Here is an 8,147-nt window from a genome sequence, read left to right on the forward strand (position 1 = left end):
GGGTAGGGCGTTTGCCTTGCATGTGGCCGACCTGGGTTTGATTCCCAGCATCCCATATGGTCCCCTGAGCACCGCCAGGAGTAATTCCTGAGTGCAGAGCCAGGAGTAACCCCTTGCATTGCCGGGTGTGACCCAAAAAGCAAAAAAAAAAAAAAAAAAAAAAAGTAAAAGTCTAGTAACTTTTGACCTTGTACTCAAGTAAGGCAGAGATATTATGCAATTAAAATTAATGTGTCCCTCACTACAGTGAGGCCTGGCTCAAGAATATTCCTCCGTGGGGTCATTCTTTGGGGGCTTCCCTGCTAGCCGTCCCAAGAGTCGCTCTGTAGCCCACCCTCGCAGCAAGCCTTCTGAGGAGAGTGTGTGGCTACGCAGCTGAGGCTTAACCACGCATCCAGCCTTCGGCACGACGTCCCCGTCCAAGGAAGATCTCCTAGCGAAATGACCAGAGAAGTGACAAGTGGATCAAGATTTGTCTCAGTGCTGTTTATAAGGGAGGAAATGGAAGCAACCATGTATCCACACCTTAGGAGGGAAGACAGACATGGGCAGCATGCATCATACTTCACATGGGACATAAACATAGAGTGATAATTTGGGTAAAGATAGTAGGGAAAGGGATTTTTCTTTATCTTGTTCCTCAAAACATACATAACAAATAAAAGGATTTTGGGGGGGGGGAAAAAGAGAGAACAAGGTTGCAGCAATATCCAGCAGGTAGGGCATTGCACACAACCGACCAGATTTCATCCCTGGCATCCATATGGTCCCCTGAGCACTGCCAGGAGTGATTCCTGAGTGCAGAGCCAGGAGTAACCCTTGAGCATTGCTGGGTATGATCCAAAAACAAAAACACACTACCACCACCAAAAAAAAAAAAAAAAAAAGAGAATTTGACCTTCAAGGAGAAAGTCCCACTTCTCACGGGACGCCCGCTCACCGGACGCACGGAAGTCGAGGGCAGGGTGGGGATAAGGGCACGCAGTCAGAGCTGGTGTGAACCAGAGCTCCGGGCTTCCGTAAGCAGCTCTCAGGTGGAGAGAACTTGTCCAGCAATCTCTCGACTGGAGCGACCTTGGGTCACGGCAGGAAGGCTCTTCCGGGAGCAGAGCAGGGCAGACGGGGCGGCTCACACGCGGACCTTTATTTTCCCAGGGTCCCGGAGGCAGCGTGATTGTCTCTGGTGAGGTCTGGGTCCGGCTGGAGGGGCCACCCTCTCGCCTCCTTGCTGTTTAACTTTCTTTATTCCTGAGAGGCCTCAGCTCCAAGCGACACTGGCCATTAGAGCTTCGACATTTGAATGCAGTCAGGGGCCGAGGGTGAGAAGCCAGCCAGGGAGTTGCTAGGAGCCCCGCTGCCAAGCAAGCATCCCGCTCAATCAGAGGCTCCTCAAGATGACGCATCTTAATAGGAGTGGCCACGTGTGGCACAACCGTCACCTCAACTGAAGAAGGATCAAGCTTGGGGCAGAGATAGTTCAATGCGCCAGCACAGGCTCTGCGTGCAGAGGCCCGGGGTTCAATCCCTGGCACCACGTGGTCCCCCAAGGACCACTGGGCACGGACTCTGAACACTGACACGGGAGAAGAGCTCGGAGCAGAGGAGAGGGTCCACCAGGCTGTGGAATAGAAAAGAACGGACGCTCCAGAAATAGCTGAGAAGACGGAGCCTGGCCAAGCGAGAGAACTTGTGTTGAGCCTGACAGCAGGAATCTCTCGGGAGCTTCAGCGCTGTTGTCTGGAAGACTCAGCCCCCCCACCAAGCACCTGAGCCGTGTTTAATTAGTGGGTGTTGACCTCCTGCAAACTAACGTTTTCTAACCAGCGCAGAGCGGATTGGAGGGAAGCTTGTTCAGCAGGAATTGGTCCAGCCTCAGTCCTGAGCCTCCCTGCTGTGTAGCAGCCCCATTTCCCCGGCGCCCCCCCTCCGTCTGTGTGTGGGGGGTGAGGGGTGCAGGGTGGCTGTGAGTTTGTCTGAGCGTGCCCCAACAGCACCTGGTCTGCCTGGGACCAACCGTCAACAGTCTCCCCGCTACTGAGTTATCACCCAGACCAGAGAAGGCTCCATGCTTGTATTTGGGGGTGGGGGTGGGGCACCCCCCGGCAGGGCTCTCAGAAACAGAACCCACAACTTTCACATGCACAGCAGGATTCTCAGACCCAAGAGCCGTCTCCCGAGCCCTTGTCTTTCTGTTTTGTATCATTTGTCGGAGTTAGGGAATCATTACGGAAGAAAGGGGTACAACATATGTAGAACATAGCTCCTGAATGAGAGAAGAGGACAACATGTAACGGGAAATATATTCAACGCAGCAGAAAAAGTCCTTAAAATTAAATATTTTTTCAGGATCAAAGGAGCAGGGGCAGGTGGGGAGTGGGGGACCTGGGGGTGTAGACTAGAGGTCGAGCTTGCATTCGTGGTCCTGGTACCTCCTGCATCGCCGAGAGCAATCCCTGGTGCTGTCAGTGTGATCCTGATGCCGGGATGCTGATGACCCCTGGCTCATTGCAACCCACCAAGGGGCTCCCAACATCACCACAGGGACTGCAGCAGGTGAGAAAGGCAGAAGGCAGAAGCTCTTACATTGGCCTTCGTCTACTCCGGCGTCTAGACCAAGCTAGCAAAGACCTAGACAACAGAACTTTACTTTCGACTGAAGACGTAGTAATAGGCACACACGCACAGACACACACAAGTGAACACAGGCAGATGTACCTGGTCACGAAGACATGCACAAACAAAAAACAAGTAGATGCCTGCACACACTTGCAAATGCCCCCACACACAGATGCAAGCACACATCTTCAGAAGCATGCACACACAGATGCAACTCAAGCATACAAACATGCAGACACACGTGAAGAAGTGAACACACAGACACAAACATATGCAGTCACACATGTACAGGTGCAAGCACATATGTGCGGACACACATACACAGAAACACACACAGGCACATTCACACAAATGCTTTTATCACTTTATCAGTCTGGGGGTCTGGAAATCCAAGGTCGGGTGTCAGCAAGGTTTGGGGGCTCTTGGCTGATCACAGATTGCTTGCTTCCTCCAACAGGGAACTCATTTTTAAAGTTATTTTTCTAAATATTTATATTAGCATTTATTTACACATAAAAGAATTTTGACATTTTTATTCATTTTGCAAAGCTTTTCATTGGGAGAAATGAAAACAAACAAAGAAAACAAGTTAGTAGATGCTTGATCAAAGAGACTGAATAAAGATATTAGGGAGGGCAAAAGAGGGGGAGAAAAAATGGGGTGATATGAAGAAAGAGGAAAAAAAGACCCCATTTGGGTGGAGGTTGTGCATTCATTATTGATAAAAAGATTTAAATTAATCCTATCATTTTTTTTACAATACAAGTTTTTCATTTATTGTAACCTTACAGAAGGTTTCATTCTTTTTATTTTTTTTAAAATTTATTTTTTTAATTGAGTCACTGTGAGAACAGTTACAGGGCTTTTAGGATTGAGTCTCAGTCATACTATGCTCAATCACCCATCCCTTCACCAGTGCACATGTTCCACCACCAAAAACCCTAGCATACCCCCCTTCCCACTCCCCCTCTGCCTGTGTGGCAGATTATTTCACTTTACTCTTTCCTTACTTTGATTACATTTAATTTTCTTTTTTTTGGGGGGGGTCACACCTGGCGATGCATAGGGATTAATCCTGGTTTTGCACTCAGGAACCACTCCTGCGGTGCTCAGGGGACCATATGGGATGCTGGGAATCGAACCTGGGTAGGCCGCGTGCAAGGCAAAAACGCCCTACCCGCTGTGCTATCACTCCAGCCCCTGATTACATTTAATTTTCGACAGGAAACTCACTACCATTATTTGGAGTTTTCCCCCAACAGTCAGACCTGTCAGAATGGTATCATTAGATCGTATGTTTTCTATTGTTGGTAACAAAGAGCATATGATGTTGCACGGTCGCGAAAGCAGCCGCCCAGTTTTGGAATTCTGGTATTCAGTCCAGAGGTATTTCTGCCAGCAGCCGCTGCATTCCGAGGTTGGTTTCTGTGGCGCTGGGATCATGGCTGATCAGTAGCGCAGGAGCTGTTCATGGGCGACCACTCGAGATCTCATTTAGGCAGGAGGCAGGGCCGGTTCTGCCTCCCCCATTGCAAGATTCCCCATGGATCCCGTCCCATCACTGCAAACTCCTACCTCTCTGTCCAGTTGGTTCTGAACGGTGGCAGTCACTATGCTGCCCGGGGGGGAAAGGCCGAGGGACAGAAACCCTTCCCCTCCCGGGGCTGCACGGGGCCATAGCTTAGTTCAGAGTCCAGGAGTATATCTGCCAGCAGCCGCTGCATCCTGAGATTGGTTTCTGTGCCTCTGGGATAATGGACGCTCAGGGGTGGCAGACCCATTCCTGAGCATATTTTTTGTATATCAGGAAAGGTTGCGCAGCCGCATAAACGGCCTCCCAGTTTGGAGATTTCCCAGTCCCGCATACCGGAGCCGTGTTAGCAGAAGCTCAGTGTCGCTGGGGCTCCATCTGGAGAAGGCGTGCTGGCTGTACCTTCTCCATCTGGCACCCCAGTGTTGCTGGCCTGGTCTAATCCTATCATCTTATAGTAGTCTTATTTTACGGGTTCTCATGGCTACTTTATCTTATTTTATGTTTATTGAATCAATTTTGTACTGAGATAGAGCAGTACAAAATTGTTCATGATTGTGTTTCAGTCATACAGTGTTCCAACATCCATCCCTCCACCAGGGTAATTTCCTAGCACTGGTGTCCCCAGGTTTCCTCTCACCCCTTGAAGAAAAATATGAAACGCTTCACAAATATGCATGTCATCCTTGCTCAGGGCCATGTTAATCTTCTCTGTATTGTTCCAATTTTAGCAGATGTGCTGCTGAAATAAGCACTCATCTTGGACTACTCGAACCCCTCTGATGAGATAACTTTTGCTGCCTGCCAAGGATTTCTGGTTACTTCAGTGACTCCGAAATTCACAACCAATAATCTTAATGTCTTGATTCTCTGACATTATCAGCAGCTATTTCACCTAATACTTCTTGAGATTAGCAAGGTGAAAACCAAGTCATACTTCCTTGTGCAAGTTCTGAAAAGGATATAAAAAGTATTGCCTTTCCTATGTCACAATGTTTGGGTCCTTGACCCTTCCTAATCTTTATAACCTTAACATTGGGCTATGGTGGTACCTCAGATGGTTTCCTTTCTAGACTCTGGGGTTGAAGCGAGGGGATTACCTAATGATTATTCATTCCTAGCTTAGAACTCCCGTTATGGCCCATGTCAGTCCAGTCAGACTTATGAAGAATTGATTATCTGTGATGCTGAAAGAGGTTTTGATATTTTGATGACATGCACTATAGACCAAAATAATTGCATTTTACCTGATCTTGGCATGATTTCCCCTATCTATATGGATTTAAACAGAAAACCCTGTGAGGGAGAAAAAATGTCTCTGGGCACAAGATTCAGGTTTCTTTCCCATCATTAATTTAATGAACCCTATGCACTCCTGTCACGGGTCAGGTTGGGACTCTAGTACACTGAAATGAGAAAGTGTTATTTATCCCAGCTACAATGAAGTATTCAGTTTTTTTAGGTCATTCTTTCAGCAATAACTGTGAGAAATTAGCTTTACTATTTTTTTTTTGATTTTTGGGTCACACCCAGAGATGCTCAGGGGTTACTCCTGGCTTTGCACTCAGGAATTACTCCTGGCGGTGCTTGGGGGACCATATGGGATGCCGGGGATTGAACCCAGGTTGGCCGAGTGCAAGGCAAACGCCTTATCCGCTGTGCTATCGCTCCGGCCCCAGCTTTACTATTCTATTCATTTTGTAAATTTATGTTTTTCTTTTTAACTAGACAAAAGTTTCTTGACATTCGTCATAAATCTAATGGGGTGATACAGCTGGAGTTCAACTGTTTTTTTGTTTTTGTTTTTGTTTTTTTTTGCTTTTTGGGTCCCACCCGGCGATGCACAGGGGTTCCTCCTGTCTCTGCACTCAGGAATTACCCCTGGCAGTGCTCAGGGGACCATATGGGATGCTGGGAATCGAACCCGGGTCGGCCGAGTGCAAGGCAAACGCCCTACCCACTGTGCTATCACTCCAGCCCCTAGAGTTCAACTGTTAACTGGACAGTGGCTTTAGGGCTCAAGTGTGACTGCGGTGGCTTCCAGAAGTACAGAAAGATGGAGGGAGGTAGCCCATCCCCAGCTCCATGAAAGCCTGGAAATTGTAGTCACAAAACCCAAATACCTGAGTTTTTAAACAGTTATTCTGGATGAGGCTCATCCGGAGCAGAGGAGTCTGGCTGTGAGCGTGGTGGGGCGTGTGGCGTGTGAAGGTTTCGGCTGCCGGGGCTCTGTTTGCACAGGTGGTGGGCTCACCCGCGCCCTGTGCCCCACCTCTCCCCCCTCTGGGTGCCCCGGATGACTCAGCCTGGCACGGGGTCCGGAAGCATCTCTGCAACTTGCCGATCTCTCTCGGGATTGATTTCTGAGTCTTGGATCATGGCCATGAAAGAGCTCACTTGGTGTCACAGGTGGTTTGTGGGTGTGACAGCTGGTGGCTGGGGAGCAGGGCTTCTGGAAATATGGAGAGATGGGGGGAGCTGCTGGAGGATGGAACCTCCTTTAATGGCAAGGGACACGGGCCTTGCAGCCAGCGCAGGACACCTGGACATTCTGGCAGAGACACTGGAAGATGAGTCAGTGATGCTCCTGAATGTCAAGTGTAAGGGACGCAGCAGACACATTTCTAGGCAGGATAAAAGCTGCTCAGGAGCCGGGGGAAAGAAGGAGTCTGAGACTTTCCTCTCAGGCCGGCTGGAAAAAAGTGAGGGGAAAAACAGCCATCAATCTCTGAGGCAGAGACTGAAGCCCAGGGATTCGAAGCCCAGGCAGAGCGCGTCAGGCCGAAAGCCAACGGCTCTGGCAAGAACTCGAGGTCCGGGGGGAGACAGGGTGCAGGCTCCCTTGTCCGTAAAGGACCCTGTCTTCAGGAGATGGGGTGCCTGCAGCCCTTCCTCACTCAGACACTGATCTAGGTGAGACAAAATACCGTGATTCACCTTTCAGGTCAAAGGCTGCGTTCACCGGAAATCAAACGGTCTGTGGCCAGCAATGAACGGAGACTCCAGGGAACCAAGGAAATGCTGAGGTCAGTGGGCAGCTCCCGGAGCCTCTGCCAAACCCTGCTCGCTCGAGTCTCGGCTTCCTAGGCCTCCTGCCAGGCGCAGAAGGCAACGTCGAGTGCCTGCCGGAACAGGGTGTAGACTCAGAGACCGCCCCATAAATCCAAGTCCCACAAAAGGCATCGCCCACAGAGAACAAGTAGGCGAGGGAGAAAACCCTCCCCGGGGAAGCCGGGAGACAGGCCCTGATGGAGTGTCTCCTTCAAGCGCGCCGATGCTCTGAGTGCCAGCTGGACTCAGAACCGAACCGGACCGGACACTCTGCCCCCGTTGTCACTTCCGGTGCTTGGCAGTGACCAAACGGGCTCCTTCTTGGTCCTCAGCAGCAGGGAGGGCGCCTCAAGGGGAAAAGCTCTTTCTCCACCGTGGGTTAGACGGACCCGGGGCTCGGGGATGTAGCTCTGCAGGTGAGCACCTACCTGTCAGAGGCCCCGAACGGATCCTGCAACCCAAGCCCAGCCCTTCCGCTGGCCACTGCACAGTTTCTCAGTCTTTTGTTTCCTTGGCCCAGATCTTGCTGGGGAAAGCCCAGCGGGGCTGTGCTGCCCGGGGCTCACACACCCTTGTTCATGGGGCTCACTCAGCCGTGTGCTCAGAACACTCACCGTGGAGATTGCAGGATGTGCCTCCGGACAGGCTTACCTGCCCCTTGACTCCGGTGCGTTCTGGCTGGAGCCATCACCAGGGGGCGCTGTGGTGCTCACTGTGCTTGCAAGAGGCTCCTGGGGAAGGTGCTCACACTTCCTTTTTGCTGCTGTGCTCGCTGGGGTTCACACACGCCTGACTCAGTTGTGGTGCTGGGTGGGGGGGCGGTCGAGAGCAGAGCCACTGGGACCATATGGGTAGCCCCGGGGGTCCAGCTCAGGACCTCACGTTGGCTAGGAAGGGTCTCCGTCACTGAGCCAACTCTCGTGGGACCCACACTCGCTCTTTTCCCCAC

At 50.9% G+C, this 8,147-nt stretch overlaps 1 non-coding gene across 1 annotated transcript; it reads right to left on the reverse strand.

Moving 5' to 3' along the window:
• Positions 1–4,796: 4,796 nt before the first annotated feature.
• LOC129405249 (U6 spliceosomal RNA) lies at positions 4,797–4,902 on the reverse strand. The gene has a single exon (XR_008630431.1). It is a non-coding gene; the product is annotated as a U6 spliceosomal RNA (small nuclear RNA).
• Between the last annotated feature and the right edge of the window lie 3,245 nt (positions 4,903–8,147).

This window comes from Sorex araneus, chromosome 5, assembly GCF_027595985.1.
Source record: "Sorex araneus isolate mSorAra2 chromosome 5, mSorAra2.pri, whole genome shotgun sequence".
Taxonomy (NCBI): domain Eukaryota; kingdom Metazoa; phylum Chordata; class Mammalia; order Eulipotyphla; family Soricidae; genus Sorex; species Sorex araneus.